At 42.9% G+C, this 21,688-nt stretch overlaps 1 protein-coding gene across 1 annotated transcript in view; it reads left to right on the forward strand.

Annotated features, from left to right (window-relative positions):
- The window catches only part of dab1a (DAB adaptor protein 1a), a 251,276-nt gene that overhangs the window by 150,488 nt on the left and 79,100 nt on the right, over positions 1–21,688 (forward strand). Inside the window, exon 4 of the mRNA XM_062395920.1 lies at positions 16,197–16,253. The gene's annotated coding sequence lies outside the window, so the exon portion shown is untranslated. The remainder of the gene's footprint in view (positions 1–16,196; positions 16,254–21,688) is intronic.

The following is a 21,688-nucleotide window of genomic DNA, read 5'->3' on the forward strand; positions in this document are numbered from 1 at the left end:
CTCCTGACTGCAAAGAGGCTTAAAGACTCGAAGGTGATAGGATCAATATTCTGGCTCAGTGGCCATGCAGAATACAGGAGTCTGTTGACTTGCTGCCCGCTGTGTTTTAGAAATCTGTTGTGGAGAACTGGTTGGGTGCAAAGTTGTGTTGTTAGTCAGAACTCATGGTAGGGTTTGGGGAAAGTGTTGGTTCTGCTGGATTGTCTTTCCTCAAAACTTCCAGGGGCCTTCACCTGCAAAGTTGCTGTAGTGAAAGTAAATGTAATACATTGAATATTGCATTCTGACAGTGTTCACTGTCTTGCATCTTGCATTTCACTTTTTACTTCACTTTTTATATCTTTTATCTATTATATATATTTTATTTAGATATGTTTATGTCTAAATAAATGTTACTTTGTATAAATATTAGAAAAATGGAGTAAATAAGATGTAAATAGTGAGTAAATATATATTGTTTCTTTTTATTGCTTTTCTTATGTGTGTGTTGTATTTAGTATGTTTTTATGTTTCTATGTTCATTGTATGCACCAATAATCAGAGCAAATTCCTTGTAGGTGTAAACCTACTTGGCAATAAATACTTTCTAATTCTGAACAGTGAGCATTTTGCAGATCTGTTCAGAATGGCCATCTGCACTAGAAAAGGGATACTTGGCACAGTAGGCAGTTATACCTACAGCGGTTTGTTAATGCAGTGTATGCTCATGTATATGGACCTATTTCTTTTAAGCTGCTTTTAGATATACTCTGAACTCCGGATATTCTCCTGAAGTTCTCCTCAGGGACTTTATATGAGAACGTCAATGTCCAAGTCAGTTCCTTCCAGTGTTAATTTCGTTGACGAAGACTATGACGAAATATATTCGTTAACGACCCTTTTTCCATGACGAAGACGAGACGAAGACGTAAGGAAAACGAATCTTTGAAAATAAAAACTATGACGAAATCTATTTTAATTTTCGTTGATGAGACGAGACGAAAATGTTGGTGGTTGACTAAGTCACAATAATTTTTAAAACATCATCGTATCAGGCCGTCATGAAGTATCAGGAGCGGGCGAGTGACTGTGTGTGTCTGTGTATGTGTATGTGTGCGCCCCAGATAGCGCTCCGGTCCGTAGCTCCGCCCCCCGCCTCGCGCACTCGCTCAGAGAGACACAGTGAAAGCAGAGCGCGTTCTCTATGAGCAGCCTCTCAGTGACTGACTGCTTCTTAACTATGAAAACAGTGAAAACCAGAGTTTCTCTGGTCTCAGCTGATCAGAGATCAGCGCTGCAGCTTCTCGATCAGAGCAGAAGCTGCAGTTGGTTTGTACCGATGTTCAGTTTCTGTGTCCGGCTCCAGTCTGACCTGCTCTCCCTTTTTGTTTTCACATTTAAAATTAAATATATATTTTTAAGCTATTAGGCTGCAGCTATATGTTTTTATAGAAAAGGAGTTTAATGTGGCTATTAAATGTGACTAAAACTAGACTAAAATGTAATTTGTTTTCGTCGACTAAAACTAGACTAAAACTAAGAAGGATTACAAGGACTAAAAGGTGACTAAAACTAATATGCATTTTCGTCAAAAGACTAAGACTAAGACTAAATCAAAAATAGCTGCCAAAATTAACACTGCTTCCTTCGAACATCCTCTGCAGTTTCTCCTGCCAGCCCTCTATTAAAAACGTCAGATCATGTTTGAGTGAGCCCATGTGAGGATTCAGCCGAAGATTATCCGCCACGATTCTCCGCGAGCGAGTGGCTGTGTTGCTGACACCTCAAACGCATGATGGATAGAAAAACGACACTGAAGTCAGTTTGGAAACACAATGACATTTGAGAGCTTTTGGCAATTAGGGCCGACGTCTGTGTTGATGTGCTGTAAACAATAGGACATGATCTCCACAGTGGAATATATGTTAGTCCTGCCTCCTGCCTCCTGTGCCGCCACTTGTCTGAAGGCTACAGAGATTTCTGTGTTTGGTTTGAGTGGAGAATCTCGGACTGGGTTGTTCATACGTGGAAGTCAAGCCCCAGAGTCCTTGTCTGAAAAAGTCTGTTGTGACGTGTCCACCTGTCTACCAAATATCTGATGTTTCTCACGCAACTCTTTATGTGTGTCAATGTGCACGTCTCTGAATTCCATTGCAGCGATGTGTGAATACATACTGTGTGTGAGTACAGCTGGTGGGTGTCTGCAAAGAGGTGACATCTACGCTCACTCCAGGTGGCTGCTCAACATTTCCTTTCACTGTGATATGTAGATTTTCTTATCTCCACTCGTACCACACATGTCACATCACACCCAGACAAGCGTTGGTGTGATTTCCTCTACATTCACATTCACACTTTCTCTCTGCTCCGCCGTGTCTTGCCCTCTCTCTAATTTGTGTCTCTCCTCCTTTTCCTCTCCTCGGCCCCCCTCCTCCCTCCGTGTCTCTGAGGCCAATGGCCAAGACAGGCCTGCAAGATGCGATATTGATGTGGATGGATAGTTAGCTCTTCCTCCACATATAGTCCTTCCTGTCTAATTAGTGTTGAAGGAGAAGTGTGTGTGTCTGTGTGTGTGTGTGTGTGTATGTGTGTGTGTGTGTGTGTGTGTGTGTGTGTGTGTGTGTGTGTCCTAGCCTCTGCTCTCTTATCTCAGAGCTCTCATTAACCAGGCTTTGTTTTCCTTAGCTTCATTAGCATTCCCATGACAGCGCCCGTTACCTTGGTTCTAGGCTAAATGCTCGGCTAAATAGTCAACATAGGAAGTCAGTCTGCCCCTTTTCATTAACATCAGCCTGTTTACATTGTCAAAGTGTTTGTTAGTGCTGTGACACAGATTCCCCTAATAGCTCTTTGGGTCTACATATCAAGTATTTGCTTTAGGTCTTCTCCTTTTAAATAGTGGGAGACAAATCCTCTCCCCTGCAGAATATGTTAGTCATGCTTCCACCTTTGGGTGTATCTGCATGTCTCTGCCCACAAGGAGTCGAGGCTACTCTATTAACATGAAGGCAGCATCCTCACGGACATTGTTTCCTCCAGGTGCAGTTTCCCTATATCACTCCCAAGAATGCAGAGAGAAAGCACAGGAACGGAACAAACGGGGGAAAGCACCAGGAGGGTTGCTGATCCACAGATAGACGTGGGGGAGGTGGAGGCAGTAGAAGCGGAAAAATGGAAAATATATGAGTCCAGCAAGAGGGATGATAGGGGGGGGGGGGAGAAGGTGGTTTTTGGGGGTCCCAGTATATGTTCCTCATTAAGATGAGGTCTCGGCATGGGGAGAGTGTGGTGAATCAGGGGGGTATTATGTAAAGGAGACCCTGCTGTGACAGGCGAACACCTGCGCTAACATGTCACATAAGCCAGTCGCGCAACTATACCATCCATTTGTAATGATCGCCATGGAGACCATATAGCCAGGAGATGGGGAGAGTATATTCAGGAGTCCCAGAGGAGGGGTTCAAAGGCCACCCACTCTGCATATACCCCATCCATCCTCTCCTTCCCTCCGGCTCCCGGTGTAACACACCATCCACCACCACCACAAACAGCACTAATACACACAACACTGCTCCATGGTGGTGCTTCTGCCTATTTCTCAACAATGACTGTTTGTGCTCTTTTCTGCATAATGAAGCCCATCCTTTCACACAGCCAGACATTCATTCATTTACTCATTCAAGTATTTTTCAGTGTGGTATGAAAGTCACTTTATAGGTGCCATAGTGTTATTTGTTTAGAGATGTGGCATCAATGATAGTGAATGTTGACAGCTGTTTGTTTGTTTGTTCACACCTGACGTGACAATGCATCCTGAATGTGTCTCCTGTGATCAGATCTCATCTACCCACTTTATAAGCAAATACTCAAATTTGTCATTTGTGTTTGTGAAGAGCAAATTAAGTTTTTACCCAGTTTTTCAGGCTTTATCCACAGCCCTACGTTATTGTTTTAAAATGCATCAACTCAGCTACGGCAACACCTGCAGTCCACACAACTCACTAGTTTCAGGGCCTTTAAAACAGAAATGTTTGAAACACCTTTGGCCTCATTTCAGTTTGAAATCACCCTGTGCACTTTAAATCTCAACAAAAACTGCGAACGATATTATAGACACAACCTCTTGCTAATTTGCTCTTTACTGTCACAATGTAGCCGTCGCTGATTCGTCTCCTATCACATGACCTTCTGCTGGCAGAAAACAAGCCTCAACTACCAGTGTATAATCAATTACAAGCATTGCTTTTCAATTCTTCATTTTACAATGATACAACTACTTAAATGTGTAGGAGACGCAATAAGTTATTATTCGAGTAATCTGCAACTAACAACCAAATGATCCCTGTGCACACCGCCACACAGAATGAATTGTGATGAAAACGGACACAGAGCCAAAGCAACTCCTGTGAACAGAGACTGTATTAGTTTAAAAACACAAATATTTCCGATGACAATGTTTGTTAGTGTTGGTGAGTGGGCGTAAGTGAAGAGAGAAAGAACAAGTGGAGTCAAGAGTAGCTGAATGAATAATGAACTGCATGCAGATCTACAAGAAGAATGAATATTCTACCCTTATGAAAAGAGGATTAATCATAATGTGTTGGTAAGTGTTGATATTGTGGCGATGGTCATAAACTAATCAGCGTGTGGACACTGAGGAGTGTAATAAAGTGCGGGTCAGAGGAGCTGGCTGAGTAGGTGAGCCTTGATATTCTCCATTGTCCCAGGACATCTCCCATTGAGATCTGACTGGTCAGAGCTCAGGATTGGTTGAGGATGCATTTGGGTGCGTTCAGACCTGAATCTACTCACCATAAGTGATGGGATCACTCAGGACCCACCAGGTCTGAACAGGGTCTGTTTCTCTGAATTTGTCTGAGAAGATGATACTTTATTTCACTTCCCCTCACTCAAGTGATGGAGGTGAAACCTTCTGTTGTTGGAAAGAAAGTCTCGAAATACCAAATAATTAGGAAAGCACAATCAGGAGGAGAAGAAAATGTCATTTGAAAACAGAGACATTTTAGTGTTCTCTGATCAAGATGGTCATTTTAACCTGACCAAAGTTACATGATTTCTTTAAACTCTTCAACCAATACACTGCCGATGTTTCAGTGATTAGTTTCTTGTACTTTTCTGGTAGTTTTACAGCGGAAGGTGCAGCTAGGTTTAAAAAAAACTTTTGATAGATGTTGAACTCAAATTCCTGCCACACTGGAGCATTAACTCTCATCAAAGCTTTTGGTTTTCACTTTGCTAACACATCATTCAAATCAAATTAAATCAAAGTTTATTGTCACTTGCACCAATGACAGCGTCATCGGAGCAGTGAAATTCTTGTGACATGGCAGGCAATATCTACGCAGTAGACGTCTTTACAAAATAGAAAAATAACATACTATGTAACATAACATATAACATAACATCGTAACATATAATATAGTCAAGTGACGCAGCAGTTTACAGGGTGAAGGATGGGGGAATAATAAATAAAATAATTTGAATATATGTATAACATATAACATAATCAAATCAAAGTCCAAATGAAACAACAGTTTACAGGGTGAAGAAGGTGGGAATATTAAATTGTGCTGTAGATGCCTTGCACGGCCCATTCACATTGTTATCAACATGCAGGTTATATTTATTGATACGTTGCTATTGTCGACCGAGCTACATCGCTACAACAAAGCTAAGGGAGCAAAAGGAGAGAAACTTTGGACAATCTGAAACCCTCTCCCAGGTCAGCATTACTGCATGTGTTCACATCAGAATCAAAGAGTGAAGCCTTCTCTATAGACTCACATTTTGGACCAGTGATTTTCTAACAGCGAGAAATCTGTCTTAGAAGAGACGGAGAACGTTCAGCAGACAGTGGACTCAATCATCCGCCATGTAATGCAGCCACAAGACATGTATTTTGAGTAAGGGCTTCTCCTATCTCTCTGTCTCCCCTGTCGGATGGATATTTCTCAAGGATTGAGAGCAGTGAGAAAGATGTGAGTAATTATGAAGAAAGCTGTCATACCTTCTATCCATCCTTCCTCCTCCTCCTCTTCCTCCATCCACCCCCTCTCCCCTCTCTCTCTTCATCACTCTTCACTCCCCTCTCTGTAAACCACCCACTAAACCCTGTCTGTCAGCAGCCTGCTCCTTATATCCTTGCCGAAGCTGAAGTGGTCATTATTCACAGCTTAGGCGATGGCTGTTTGCTGTGAAATGGCTCACAGTGTGCTAACATGCGTTCAGAAATGCAGTCGGCATAGTGATTAGCATAGCTATTTCACATGTTAACCTGTCGCCACCTCTCTCAGGACCCCTACAGTCAGACCTGACAATATACCCATAATGAAAAGAAGCGAATTTCCATGTACTCATTTCACTCTGTGGCAGAAATAAGGCAAAGGGAATAGTGTGACTCATATTGACTTCAGAAAATGAACTGGAAGGACTTTCGGTTTTGCTTTTCTTTCCTTCTCCTTCTTGTGTCCACCCCTCCCCCCCCCCTCTTCCGTCTGAGCATCGTGTTGTCTTTATCTCAATATCACTTTGGCCTTTAGTCCACAAAACATCCCCAAGGATCAATTCAGTAAATGGACGAGCCCTCTTACACACACACAGAGATCACAAAGTGGCGTCATAGTAATGTTATTTCAACAGCATGGCCAGTGACCCCTCTAAAGATGATCCCGACAGTGGCTGTATACACATAACCTTAATAATTCACACGCACACACACACTGCACTCAAACACACATACAAACACAGACACACCAAGAGAACGTCTAAATAATTCACGGAGAGAGAGAGAGACGTCTAGCCCCCAGCATGAATAAGTAAGCGGCAGCGCACTGGCCAATTGCGCCCCTCTGTCTACGTACACAGTTTAATCAACTCATAAATATTGCATTGCTTGCTTACTTGATAGTCTCACCAAATCTGTATTCAATTTTGTTTTCATTTAACTCCCACTTAACGATTCGACAAATTGTGGTGTTAAGAGTCAGAGCAGAGTTGCCTCATCACACGTGATCAATCAATGGAGAAATCTTGATGTTTATTTCATTGTTGTGTCATTTAACTCCATTACATCTGGCTCTGATCTGCTGATTAGTTTTGTCCTTTAAGAGTAAAAAATGCTTGGTCCTTTCCCACCTACCTTGTTATTATGGCTTTAAAAAATCTTCAGAACTCTAACCAGTCCCAGTTTGACTGTTCTATTTCTAATATTCAGTTCCACACTACATTACACACACACTCGCTAGGGTTGTTATTGAATTTGTTTGATTGTTTTCCTTTTTCATGTGTGTGTGTGTGTGATTAAACTTTTAAATATCCAGCTTTGGTTTCATCACAGTCTCACACGCATTTTATTAACTAATACAATTACCACAGTTACTTATTAACAATATCATTTTATTATATGGACAAAAAGGGCCCGATTTCAACATCAACCTCTTTACTAACATTATTTGCAATTAAAAATGATCACCCTTAGTTTAATATAGAGAATACATGAATAAAATGTGTTCAAGCAGGAAAGGGAGGTGAATACAGTTAAATTGATCCAGAATTATTTCTCATTAATCTGCAACCAAACATAACTGTGGTGGGTGACAGGAGGAAAGAGGACAGCACAATGCTGGTTCCACATCAAAGTGCATGATAATAAAAAGAATAGTGGCCTAATGATGATTAGATGAGTAATTGTAGGAGTGGGTGTTGAGCAGGATCAGGGGGGCAGTAGAAATGGTCCCGGTCACAGATCCACTCACAGAAACACCTGCAGTAAGCGACAGGAGGAGAGAGATGAGAAAACACAAATGGACAGGAGAGACAAAGAAGAACCAGTCAAGTTAGTAATGTGCATTAATGGGATATAAATGTGTACAGATTAGTTTCAAGGTATTGATTTCCTCCCGGCATATACTTGGCTATTTAATTAGACTGTACATTTCCCAAATTAAATCTTTATTCGAAAGTGCTTCAGTACACACTGGAGACATTCTCCGCGCACACAACACATAAAACACCTGCTTTCAATTGGAAAACAATTACAATAGCTATCGTGTAACTGCAGGATCCTGGGGTTACAGCAGGTCTGACATGTGGAAAATACAGTGACTCACAGAGAAACGGGTGTAGTGGCCGTCTGAAGAAGAAGCTGGCACAGTAATGTGGACGTTTTCTGGGCTGTTTAATGTGTAATCGGAAGCTAGTAGATTTGATTCTGCTTGTGAATTGTTTTTTTAATCTCCTCGGTCATAAATGTTTCTAGTTTTTTTCTTCCAGTAGATGCTGTGTGCCTGAGCCCTGTGATGCAGTTCCTTTGTAAGGGAGGAGTTTTATTGTCTGGTGTCAGGGGTTGAGGGAAACAGTTTCCTTCTGCTGGGGTTTTTGGCTGATGTGTTTGTCTAGCAGAGAATGAAATCCACCACTGTAGCTCCTCTCCTGTGATGCTCCAGGTCTGGGAGCATTGACTTTCTGTTATGGGGATGCCTCACATACCTCTGTTCTTTTCTTCAGTGTGCAATATAAGTTTATTTTAAAAGAAAATATCCAGGGTCTACCTGAAGGTTGGAGAAGAGCTGTCACTTTGAGTTTGGTGAGACAAATAAAAAGCTTAAAAGTTTTCCTTACTACCTTTAAATCAAGCCCCTTTTTTCAGTGGTCAAAAACCCACTAACACTCACTAACATCTGGCTGGAATGGGAATGGACACAATCCTCCATTACTCCCGGTTCAAATGACTCCGCTGTAGACGTGGGTTTTTATCTTTTTATCCGGCTACAATCTGCTCTGATGGAAACATAACACCCACGTGATGGGCTAATTTCTTCTTCTTTATTTTTACACAGTTACAATTTTTCTGTGGAACATTATGACATGCCTTGAAACTCTGTGCGTTACTGCATGAAATGCTAAGAAATGTTTGTGTAGTTTTACATCTTGGGAACGATGTGAAACCGTATTGTGCAAAATGCAACACTGGCAAGACAGCAAAGTTAGAGAGCTCCTCAGTGTCTGGCTGGATCGAGATGTCGAATACGACGCCCTGAGCAGAAAGGCAAACTCCTTTACTGACAATAGGAGAGACGTTAACTGCCTGTTTAAGCGAGTTTACCTGTGATTTAAAAAAATTTACAACAGTGTATACCGATTATTTTGGTGTAAAAGAGGTATAAGTGATCAAATAACTGAGCAAACACGAAACGCTATCTTCATCACTTAGGGAGAAAAACTGTAAAGTTATATTCATTTGTCTTTGGTACAGGATGAAACTATATCTTCTCCCACCTGCTTGTTCCCTCACTCTGACTTGGCGGCCTCTGTTGTCAGAGCCCCTCATTTGTCTGACATCTTGGTGGCTTAATTGTCAGGGGGTCATGTTTGCTACGGCAGCACAGATCATGACAATTAGTACAGCCCGGGGAGAGAGGAGGAGGGAGAAGAGTGGCAGAATCAGTGGAGAATCGATACAGAGCAAGATTTCTGACTTACACACTCAAACACGCACACACACGAACACGCACACACACGAACACACACACACACACACTCAAACACACGCACACACACACAGCGCGCGGGCACACACACACACACACACGTGTCTTCCTCTGGAACTTCATCTCTCTCAGCAGGAGCTTCCTCTGTCCTCCTGCAGTTATCTCCCTGGCTGTGAGGGTGTCATTTTGTTAGTAATTAAACTATCCATTAGATCGGTTTTGCAGGCGTTAAAGAAGCCGGACTCCTCACTTCAGCCTCGGCTCCTTTCACAGCAGAGGCAGCTCAAAGGAAATGTTCCTACTTCTGACTGCAGGAAGGTTCTGCAGAGGAATCTCTGTTTTTAACAGTGTGCATGGTGCGTAAAGCAAGAGAAGTATTGAGAGAGATCGCTGCAAAATGGGATGAGGAGAGAGGAGTAATCTGGATGAAGCAAAGAGACGTAATGCAACAGAGGAGAATAGAAAGAGAGGGAGAGAGAGAGGTAAAAGGAGGCAGAAAGCGAAATGGCGTAAAACGCTGAGTGCAGGGTGCGCTGCATGTCGGCGGGTATCAGGGGGAGTATTTGGTGGCCGGGAGCCAGTATGAGTGAGATGAGGGGAGGCGAGTGTGCAGAGCCAATAAATTACAGACCTTCAAGCCCCACTTTACATTAATGGAATGTGCAGCGCTGCTCTCTCCAGTCGGCCGCTGAGATTAAAGAGTGCGGAAATGGCTGTGGACAGGCTCTCCCTGGCCTCTGCTCTCTGTGTGCTACGGGCCTTTAGAAACCCACAGAGTAGCCCTGTGGTGCACGGGCCCATGAAGCAGCGATGACTGTGCACGCAGATCCAGACCGAGCATTTTACTTATAATATCTGTCCCAACAAAGCCCAGCGGATGTGTTTGCTTTGTAATCGCGAGCAGCGAGCTCTGGCGCTGCAGAGCGAGAGGAGGTGGTTTTCAGAGCATCAGCAATAATGGTAGAAAATCCTCGCTTGGGTTGTTTATGTGAAATACTGTATTAAAGATCAGTTTCTCTGAGAGTGGATACACCGCGGTACACAGACGATTTCTTCCAGATTATGTGGGATAAAGTGAGCCTGTATGAGAGAATGGCTGAAGCATATCCACCTAAACCCCGCTGCCTTTCACAGCCTCTAAACCCATTACCCCAGCATTCATCTCTCAATTGAACTGTGCCACCGCTGTGTCTCTGCCTGTCTCCTGGTGGTTTTCCACTTGTTTGATGGAATCTGATGCATCTGGGAAGATTCACTTAAATTGCTGTTGCCTCTCTTAACTACTTCTCATTGCCCGCATGTCTCCTGCCAGTCTTTTAAAGTGATTACGCACAATTATTTCAATTCGATGTCAGGAAGTAGTGCCATCGTGATCAGACAGTTATCAGGTTGTGGTCTCGTTCTCTTTCATTCAAGATGGAAGAAAACAGCGCTGAGGGTCTTTCGCTTCGTTTTTGATTGTCCTCCTATTCTCACCACGTGGCTCACTTTTAGAAGTGCAGCATGAGACACGTTTGCACCCCCGTCAAGCTGTTCTCATCCCTGCTAATGAATGAAATCCATTTCTGGATCTCTTTCTGAAAGACGGGTGAAGATGAGGCATGGAGGGAGACTCAAAGGAAGACAATAGGCCTCCTGTTGTCTCCTGGACGGAGTCGAATAGAGCAGCGAGAGAGACGGAGAGATTATGCAAACGACCTTCTGGCTATACTTTACAGTAGTGAGCAGTTATAATAGCACGTGATTGGATTCCTCTTTTTCCTCTTTTCACATGTCATTCACATTGAGACATAGATATTTATATCAAATATCACTTCCCTGCTCATGTTTGTTTTTGTAACTTTTTCTACCCCCACCCCTAAAATCCACCCATCTATTAGTTGTGTTCTTTGGGGGTTCACGCAGGCTGTTGGAGCCAATCCCAGCTGCGATTGGGTGGTTTTATGGAATGGTTACACCCCCGACATGTCACCAGTTGAACACAGGCTGACATGACCCGTTTTCAGACATGAACTCCAGACTTTATCAACACTTTGCCTTTCACACATGAGGAACGCAGCAGAAGATTCTCCGTGTCAGACATGTTCCCGACAACGGGAACATGTCTGGGACACTTAGGGGAGGGGTGGTGACTGGGTATATATGCAGGGGGCAGGACATGACATATATATTCAATCCCCCCCCCCCCCCCCCCCCCATTTTGCATCTCACTCTCACTCGCTCACAGTGAATTCTCTACGCATTCTCTTTTTTATTCTTCCTACCTTTTGTCCATGAACTGCAAAGTACAAAGGGAATAAAACTAACAAAGACTTCTTTCTACATGCTTCTCTATGTTCTTCCATGTAGTTGAGCAGGAGATCATGAGGTGAGCTGGTCGGGACTGGTTACTGTGGTCTGTGTTTCACGTCCCTCGTGTGTGTATGTTGTCCTTGAGGAGCTGAATATCTCAAAGCAGCTTCCGTGGGACCCAGGTATGGTTACAGAGTGGGGCACTGTGCTGTGATAACAGAGGCTTTGCAGGAGGAGACACACACGGCATAATGAACAACCCACTGCCCACTGCAGCACGAGTGGGGCACACAAACACGACTGTGTGTGTGTCTGTGTGTGTGCGCACATACATACAAACCCATATGCAAACACACACGCTCTCACATAAATTGGCTGTTTCTCCTCTAATCCCTTCTTTCCCGTATTGTATTATTTTCACACGTCATGGGGGACAATACATGCAAACATGAAAGTGTGAACACACTATTCTGATGCCGCCCAGCACCCTGCAGCACATGCTTGGCTGCTTAGCTGAGGCCGCGCTGACTGCATGTCTCACAGCAGCATCAGTATGCTAGGGGCATGGTCCTGTGTCTGCACCACTCTGCCCCCCCCCCCCCACCCCCACCCCCCCCTTCGTCCACCTCTCCTTTATGCCTCCCTCTCCTTTCTGTCTTAGCCCATCACTCTCTCACTCGACTGATCTCTCTCCCTCCACTCCTGATCCCTCCCTCTGTCATCACACAGATTTGGTGCACACAGCCAGATTTGGGCTACTTAAGCTCCTGCGTATTCATCCCTTTTACTGTTTCTCTCCTCCTTATCTAATCTTTGAATTGTCTGTGTTTTCCTGTAGTCCCTCTCCTTTCCACTCCCCCCTCCACTTCATCACTCCCTGCGCTCCATCCTTCAGTGCGTCTTTGCGTCACTGCTGGCTGCGCTTTTGGGTTTCGGGTCCAACTGGGAGCTGCATGCTAGGCTAATTACACCATTATGATCCAGCCCTATTAGCTTATGTTGTTTTTCTGCCTCTTCTCTCTGTTGTATTGTAATCAGGGGAAGGGTCCATTAATTGCTCTGCTGATGGCTGTCATCATCCACTTTCCTGTATGTGTGACACAGAGGGTGTGTGTGTGTGTGGGGGGGGTGTGTGTGTGTGTGTGTGTGTGTGTACACAGGTCTCAGCGGGTGTCTGATGGGAGGGTGCTCAAGTGTGGAGGACTCATCATGGGTTATTAGGAGAATGCAGGGGGGCCATCAAGCATGTGAGATGGAGAGATAGTGGCATCAGAGAGAGAGAAGAGAGAGAGATGGGTAGGAGAGTTTCTGAAGAGTATTCTTAAGGCAAACTAGTGTTCGTCCTAAAGTGTGGCTTCAGGAGATGCTCCCCCTCTGCCACTCCTGTCCTCTTCTTTAGCGTCCCAATATACTTTCTGGGAGGAGATTGGAAAAGCTATTGTCATAAATGAAAATAATTGTGGCAACTTTATCAACGTTTTTAAAAGCCAAATCCGCCCTTACTTACCAGAAGCTTTTCTAAATTCAGACTGATAAAGACAAATCTTCCCAGATGTCTGATGAATGATTGCTGGATTTCACAGTTGAGAATAAAAGGGTGAACTTGATGAGCCTGAGTTGTCTTAAACGAGTTTATAACAACATAGTTCTGTCGACTGAGAAGATTCTTGGAGAATGTCCGATGCCAATATGAGACGACAGCAGCGATGTTTCTAACATGCAACACACAACACTTTAAATATATAAATATCTCAGCATGAAAAAGAGGAGCCATACATGTAGAAGACGCAGACGAAGCCCTGTGTCGATGTGTTGTGCACAAAAACATGTGATCAACCCCCGGGGACGTGATTGTTTAAATCCTGCCTCCTGCGTGCTAAATGGTTTTCACCTGCTCAGATAAAACCAGTCATGGCCACGATATTGACTGTGATATTATTTTTTTGTAATAGAAGAGTGCTGTCATCGAAATGTTTGTAAGTTGAATAAGTGGTGTTTTATGGTATTTATAAGGGGCTTCAAATGGTCCGACCATTGTACTTAATCACATTAAACTCATGCTGGCCTGTATGTCAATGGTCACTGTTCATCTCCTGCACAGCATCATCACAGCACATGACGGCAGATGAGGCTAAAGTACAAGAATCTAGACATCCTCGTCGGCCTTGATTAATTCATTTCATATTCTGCTTGCCTAGAATGAATGTGCCGTTAATATTTAATATTCCTCCACTTTTTCACCAGATTGCAACATGACTATAAGAGGGAACACGTAGTGGGGGTGCGTGTTTGGGAGGTGAGAGCGAGGGCAAGAGAGGAAGGCAGTGTGAAGGAGAGACGGTAAAATCACATGTTTTGTAAATTGCATTGTTAATACTGTTTGTGCTTACCAGTAATGCTGATGTGATGCTTAAGTAATAGAAATAGAAGAAAAGAAAATTAGATTTGAAAGAGTTGGGGAGAAAACAGGAGATGAGTCGAGTCCGGGAGGATTAGGAGGGAGGGAGGGAGGGAGAGAGGCAGCCTCTGTATTACCATATGTAGTTCAGTGTGTGTGTGTGGGGGGGGGGGGAGAGAATGTGTGCTGACACAGTGTATTGTTGTGCATCTGAGCAGCACAAGAATAAACACAGAGGAGCACCTCCAGCTTTATTTTCATGCCGTACGAAATGAGAATTCACTGTTTTCATTCATGCCCAGAGACTCCGTGGTGTTTGGAAATGCATCTTACACGTTAAACTCTCCAGATTTCATATCACTTAATATAATCATAGAAAAGTTATTATCATTCCTAATTGGAGCCTTTATTAAGTCTGCAGGAAGGTTGTGGGGTATTTGTGGTGTGTATTGCAATAATTTACCAGATTCACTGAGACACCATGATACGTTACACTTAACCCCCCCACACCAACACACACATTCCACCATCTCCCTTCGAGAGCTTATAATCATAATAACACTTCTGTAAATACACAGAAGTGTCTGCAGATTTAAGCTGCTTTCAGAAATGCACTAAACTCCACAGATCCTCCGTATTTTCTATGAAGAAGGTGCACGTGTGCGGACGCAAATGTCAGAGTCAGAGGACGTTTGCATTGTCACATACAGCCCCTCTGGATAACTTCAAGAGAAAGTCTGGAGTTTAGCGCATGTCTGAGGGAAGCAAATGGTGGATCAATCAATACACCTTTAATTTCAAAATCACAACTTTGTTTTTACTTTCTCCCTCACGTGACATGTGCGTTGTGATCATTGGATCTTCATGCGCTTAAACAAATCTTCAGGCATTTCCCTGGGATTATGTGAACTGTAAATCTTCTATTTTCTCTCTTGGAAGATAAATGGGACTGAGTCCGGCTCTGTGGGCTCCAGCTGCACTACCCCTACAGTTGTTGCAGTAGTTGTGTTGTGAAGGTGCATAATATGACGTCGGAGCCAAAAGGGCAGATGGAGAAGTTAATTAGAGTCCAGGTCAGCCCTCCCCACCTTCTGACCCATTTCCACCCGCTCCCATCATCCCCCTCTCCTCATCTGTCATTCACGGTCCCACCACTGCTAACGAGCTTATTCTGAGCCATACATTATGTCTGCGGCTGTACCGTATTCTCCATACAGTGCGGTCCCCCCCCCCCCCCCGTTCCTTCAGCAGAAAGAGGGCGATGGCTATTCGTTTTCACCCATGTCTCCAATTAGATGCCTCTGTGTTCATCCTCCTGTCAATCCTCCCTCTTCTCTCTGTCCTCATCTCTCTCGCCTGCCAGTGTTGGAAGCAGGTTGTAAAACAGGCCGCCTTACTCAAACGGAGACGAGCCCTGCGGTCACCGTAGTTTTGTCCCATTAGCCTCTTGATCAGCCTGTGTGTGGGTGTGAGTGTGCGTGTGAGACATTAGCGTCCAAGTCACAGGTAATGATCTCATCTCTCCGCTGGTGGTTGGAGCCCCCACCCCACACACACACTTTGACTCGGACACACTATCTTTGTGAGGACACTGGTTCCTTACCCTAACCTTTACACTACTCGTAACCTAAACCTTATTGGAATTGAGAGGTACGGTTGGTGAGCAGTTGGTTCTCTTAAGGATGACCCGACCTCAAGAGTTTTCATCTGCATTTGTTTATTTTATATTTATATACAAAATATATTTCATATTTTTAAAACTACTCAACCAGTTTCCATGAAATTCTTGGGAGGGCTGGGACATGACCAAAGGAAGAATCCATTAAAAATGTATGGATCTTGATGAAAACCATCAGGCTTGTTTATGGGAATGATATTAAAGAGTATGTGCAATTTGGTGCGGACCCAAATACAAATCTGTATCTAGTCAATTTGAATGTAGAATCTTAAGTGTACTGGTGGTCTCTACCACGTGTCACTTTAGTTGTTAATACTCTGCATCCTCTTCTCTCCTCCAGGTCCATTTTCCTTCTTTGAGGAGAAGTGATATGGAAACCAGGTGTGGTGGCGTTCAGGTATGTTTAATATTTTGATAGCACACTGTCTTGTGTTTCTCAGCTATTTGTTTTGTTAGTTGTGTTATCTTTTGTTCAAATGCTATAAACCTAAATATGGCTGTTTGAACTCACTATATGGTGCAATAATACCCTCTTACATATTAGTAAAGTTGCAAATTGTGCACAATATGTTGCCCTCTATGATTTCCATGATGTGATTGATAGTGTTATCCTCGACATGTACAATTTGGACGGAGGATAAATCGGTTCACATTGCAAATGGATGCAGAGTGAAAAGAAAAGTCAAATCTACATCGGTCCTGAACACAAATGGTGAGAAAATACAACAGAAACTCGCATTGAAGAGTGTTCTCCACAAATCACATAAATCACACAAAAACCTCGGTGAAACAACAGAGAAACAATGTCAAAACAAACCAGGGGGCACTGAGGCAATAACACACAGCAGCTAGAGAAGAGCGCTGCAGACAGCAGTGAAAAACAGAAGCACAGAAAAACAATTTGTTAAAACCAGCTGACTTTGAATCAGCCCTTGCTTTTAGAAATCAATTCTGCGTCGTGAGACTAAATGACATCTTCAAAGTTTTCATTTGGTGTTGTTTCATTTAGAGTTCAACATCGTGTGATGGCCCATTTGCTTAGCTTTGAATCATGCAGCTCATCCAAGTGCGATCAGATCTGATGTTTTGTAGCTGTGAGCAGCCTCTCCAGCCCTCAGACACCTGACTGTGATGCTTTTATATTCCTGGCTCTCTATTTTTCTATTTATACCCACTGAGATGAGCAATGAGCCCCAGGCAGCCATCACTCACCATCCACGTAGACACAGGCGACACGGAAACACACTCCCACCAAACACACACACACACACACACACACACACACACACACACACACACACCACGAGTTAAGGCTGAGGTGGAGGTAAGAGTGTTTCATCAACAGTGTGTCCGACCATGTGAACCAAAGTAAAACAGCGAGCTGAGTTGTCAAGCCTCAGAAAGCACATTGACGACTGGAGTTCCCGCTGCGTCCTTGCTGACAGCTGCATGGCGTCACAGGAAAAGTACATTTGCTGTGACCAAGATCTTGCTCATTCTGTGTTTGCAAACATGGAAATGTGATAAAACAGGGGACTCAGGAGCGTCATGGCAGAGTCAACGAGAGACGCATACTGTGGCAGCACTGTGACAGTAATTGGGGTGATTTAATGAGGCTGTGGCATTTTCCGTTGGTAGCTCCGATCAAAGCAACAACGTTAAATATTTTTTAACGTGACAACTCAAGTTTAATATGAATTTGAAAACTCATTGGACTTTTTTCCCTAGTTCATTACCACAGAAGTAGCAGGAGAGAGAGAGTGTGCAGGTCAGACCTGACGCCACATGAGAAATCTGTCTGGCATCGGATTTGTTTTAAAGCTGTAATTTACTCAGAAAACAATTAGCAGTGAGCAATTAATCTGCATGTTTTTTGTGACCTCAACTACAAGTTGAGGTTTTTTTTACATTAAAAACATGCCTGCACTTGTATACTTTCACATATCGACACATACAGACCAGCAAGCACAGACAGACAAGAAATGGAACTGGAGTACTACTGTGTAACTGAACCAGTTAAAAATGAATGAAGAAAACATCCACCAGAAACAGCCAATCCTGCATTATTTACAATGTTGAGAAAACACTGAAACTGTGTCAGTTTGACTGGTTCCACCTCCTTTGCCCTCTTTTGCTCATTCTCCGCCTCCCAGTACGAGCAGCATCCCTCTCTTTTCCCGCCCAACACACATACACACGCACACACACACACACAAACACACACACACACACACACACAAGCGCACACACACATACACATATGTAAACAAACCTTGCCTGACCACGACTCAAGTGATGCAGAGTTAAACAGAGGTCGAGCAGGGTCACCATACTAACTCCTCAGTCCATTGGAGCAGGAGTTATCCAAGAGGAGTATAATGTATTTGGTTTTACGTTTCATAATCATATATTTTTCACATCCATGAGATGAGGATGAATCAATTACTCATACATTGTCTATTTTCGGTACTGTGGATATTTATTTTACAAGTATTTTCTCCTCTGTTTTAAAAACAAAATCTCTGTCCACACAACCTTTGTCTTACAAAAAAACACAAAATGACTAGATATGCTCAAATAAGCATGCAAGGCCAATAGGTGGCGATAAAGTTTTGCAGTAACGATCCAAATGTCAAAGAATGCTGTGGTCCACGTAATATAAGGCAAGGTAGACGCCCGTGAATGCCGAAGATGTGGTTCACTGATGCTAAATGTAGCTGCAAACTTGTAATCAGAGCTAGCGTTGCTAACCGTACGTAGAGAAACCGGTATATATCCGATGTGGCTGTTGTCATTTTTGTTGCATGCTGGATACACAAAGCAACAGTTGGCATGCACAAAGAAAGCTGTTACATCATAGCATGTTCACACAGATACACACAAACCAGAGTTTTTTTTAATCTGCCATTTTGAACTTGTTTGGAAAAATCCTGCTTTAGTGACATAAAATGCAGTGAGGCTGAAACGCTGAGGGAAAATATTTGTTTTGCAAAACTATAATGTTGCCATGTGGCTGTTAATCCATTCTTCCGTCCTATGATGTGCCCCACAGGATATCTAACACCTTAAATAGAAACTGAAGGAACGGAGCACAGAGGAAGCTCAATGACCTAGATGTCTCGTATTTTTCTCTGTGGTGGATAGCAGCTTGGATTTAGAGAGAATGGCGTTCAAGCTTCATCTAGGGAACAATACTTCCTGCCCCAACAAGACTACTGTCTAAAGTAGAGACACTACTGAATCCGCTGGGGGACACTTATCTTAATTGATCTCACAACATCGTCTACAGCCCATCTCGACCACAGAGATAGTGTCTGTGGTTGTGTTTGACAGGTTTTCTTTGAGGCAAGGGTCAACTTGATGTAAGAAAATGCCTCACTCTGTGAAAATCAGACTAAAGTTAAGTTTTTACCACATGTTTTTGGATAATTCTATGCTTATTGAAGTCAGTTTGCAGTTTTTAGAAATATGCTGAAACGCCACCAGCTTCAGAGAAAAGACTCTGTTGCTGCTCTGTAATCGACATTTGGAAGGACAGAAAAGAAGAAAGCATATGCTCTTACTTTATTTTTACATTGATGTATTGTGTTCTGAACACATGTCTCACGGAGTGTCTAATCCAAGTTTATGTTTTAACACAAGAGTAAAAGTATAAATAAAAAGGCAACAAAAGGTAGGAGCAACACACTTGCTCATTCTATGGTTTTGTCATTTAGATGTATATTATATGAAAGTGCAGATTGTAAATAGCGGATTTCTCAGAAGGAGTCTTATCATTTGGAACTGGTAGGGGGCCAGAGGGACCTACAGACAACTCAAAACGGTTCATCATTTTATCCTATTTTCTAAGAAACAGACCTTTTAAAATGTTTAACCGAGTAATTTCCATTCCCTTCACTGTTTTAGACCTATTTTCCTCTTGTAGCTCTCATTTTGAGATGTAAATTAGTTTCAGTGAAAACTATTTTCTTGGAAAAGAAAATCAAGTTACTAATGTAGCTGCCACTGTCGTCACCACCTCGTGTTAATCTTTTCCCTGCTAATAACCTCATTTAATTACTTCTCACACACAAACAGTATATGTCTATTATGGTACATGCACACATTCAGAAAATACAAATTATGTTTATGATTAATGTATTTGTGTTTGTTTTGTATAATCTTTTAAACCCACAACCATAATTGTCTTTCTAAACCCACTGGAGCCACATAGAGCCTGCTATAGGTACAGCTGGTGGCCAATGGCTGCTTTGTGTATGTTAAACCACTAAATCTACACAGCATCACATTGCTATCAAGTTATCAGTATTAATCTTTTAAACACTTGGTGCAGCACTGCTGCAGCTGCACCCTCTAACTCCCCTCCGTTCAAAGGAAACTGATGTATGCACGTTCACATGTCCCACGTCTCTCGCATGTTCCCACACGTATGAAACGTGTTAATGAAATGTGAGGGATTCTCCCAGAGTTACACACACTGATAAAAACATAAACATGTGTGACGTTTCAACCGAGCGCATCTTCATATCTAATCCCCTAGCGGTTTAACACACACAAACACACACACTCTCACACTAGCTCCGCTTCCCTTAAACCAACTGCGCACAAGTCAACCTGTCACCTAGATGTAAGTCCAGATCATCCTAAGTCATCTCTGCGACTCTGTCTTTTTCAGTTTAATCACATGAGAATGCAGGGAGAATGATCGGTGGCTTTGTCAAAACTCCATTCACAGCTCCATCTGTTTGTGTGTTTTCAGATTCACTTTATATTCTCTCACCTACATCATCTCCCCCCATGCTCTTGTACACTCCTCACATCTGTCACACACCTAATATCATGATGCATCTGAGTTATTGAAGAGTAGCATAGTAGCATTGATATATATGGTCCTGCTATGATATTTCATCTATGGGGGTGGGGGGGGGGGGCTTTTCCATCTGCCTCATGCCTTCACTTTCACTCGCCCTAGTGTTTGCGGCTAAATAAGCAGTGTGGGATATAAGTAGGTGAGATGGGTCACTGTGCACTTGTCTGTGCATGTGGGTCAAAGTTAATCTCATTATGGTCTAGATGTATCACTCAAATTCACCTCCAGACATATTGATGCTTTTACAAAGGAGACTGTTACTGTCGTTACATACTGTCGTTTACAGGCGTCATCTCAGCTGGATCACAGCGGAGTGGGACTGTAGCGAGCCGTACAACAGTTGAAGTTTGAAATTATGTATATTGTGAGCAATTTCCACGTTTCTAAAAATACATAAAAACACAATTGAATAGAAAACAAAGAAATCTACTCACTTGATCAATACATGTCAATCATACCCAGTATATAAAGATAGATGTCATTACAGCTCCTTAAAAGTGAAAGCAAAGCATCTTGATTGCCACCTGGTGGCTGGCTGCACTATAGGTCAGAAATCCTGCCTCCTCCATGTCAGCAGATGGGACATGGAGCAAACCAGAATTAAAATGTCAAATCCATTTTTCACAAGGATGGTTTCCATCATTTTAGGTTGTTCTTATGGATGGTTGTCCAAGTGTTCATTAGACCCGTAAATTTGTTTTGAATTAGTGATTTGATGCTAGAAAAAGGTTTGCCAATCTTAAGAAGAGCTGAGTCAATGAGATGCCAAGTAACTGGATATACATGCTGCAAATTAATAAAACATACGGACTGAATGGAAAGGGGTGTGCGTGTGTGCGCGTGTGTGAGCGTGTGTGCGTGCGTCTGTGTTTGTGTGTGTGTTTGCTGTGTCAGTATACTATTGGTTAGATGAAGGACCAACACCCAAAACATATCTATCCTACCAGATAATGCACAGACAA

Source organism: Platichthys flesus, chromosome 9 (genome assembly GCF_949316205.1).
Source record: "Platichthys flesus chromosome 9, fPlaFle2.1, whole genome shotgun sequence".
In the NCBI taxonomy this organism is placed as follows: domain Eukaryota; kingdom Metazoa; phylum Chordata; class Actinopteri; order Pleuronectiformes; family Pleuronectidae; genus Platichthys; species Platichthys flesus.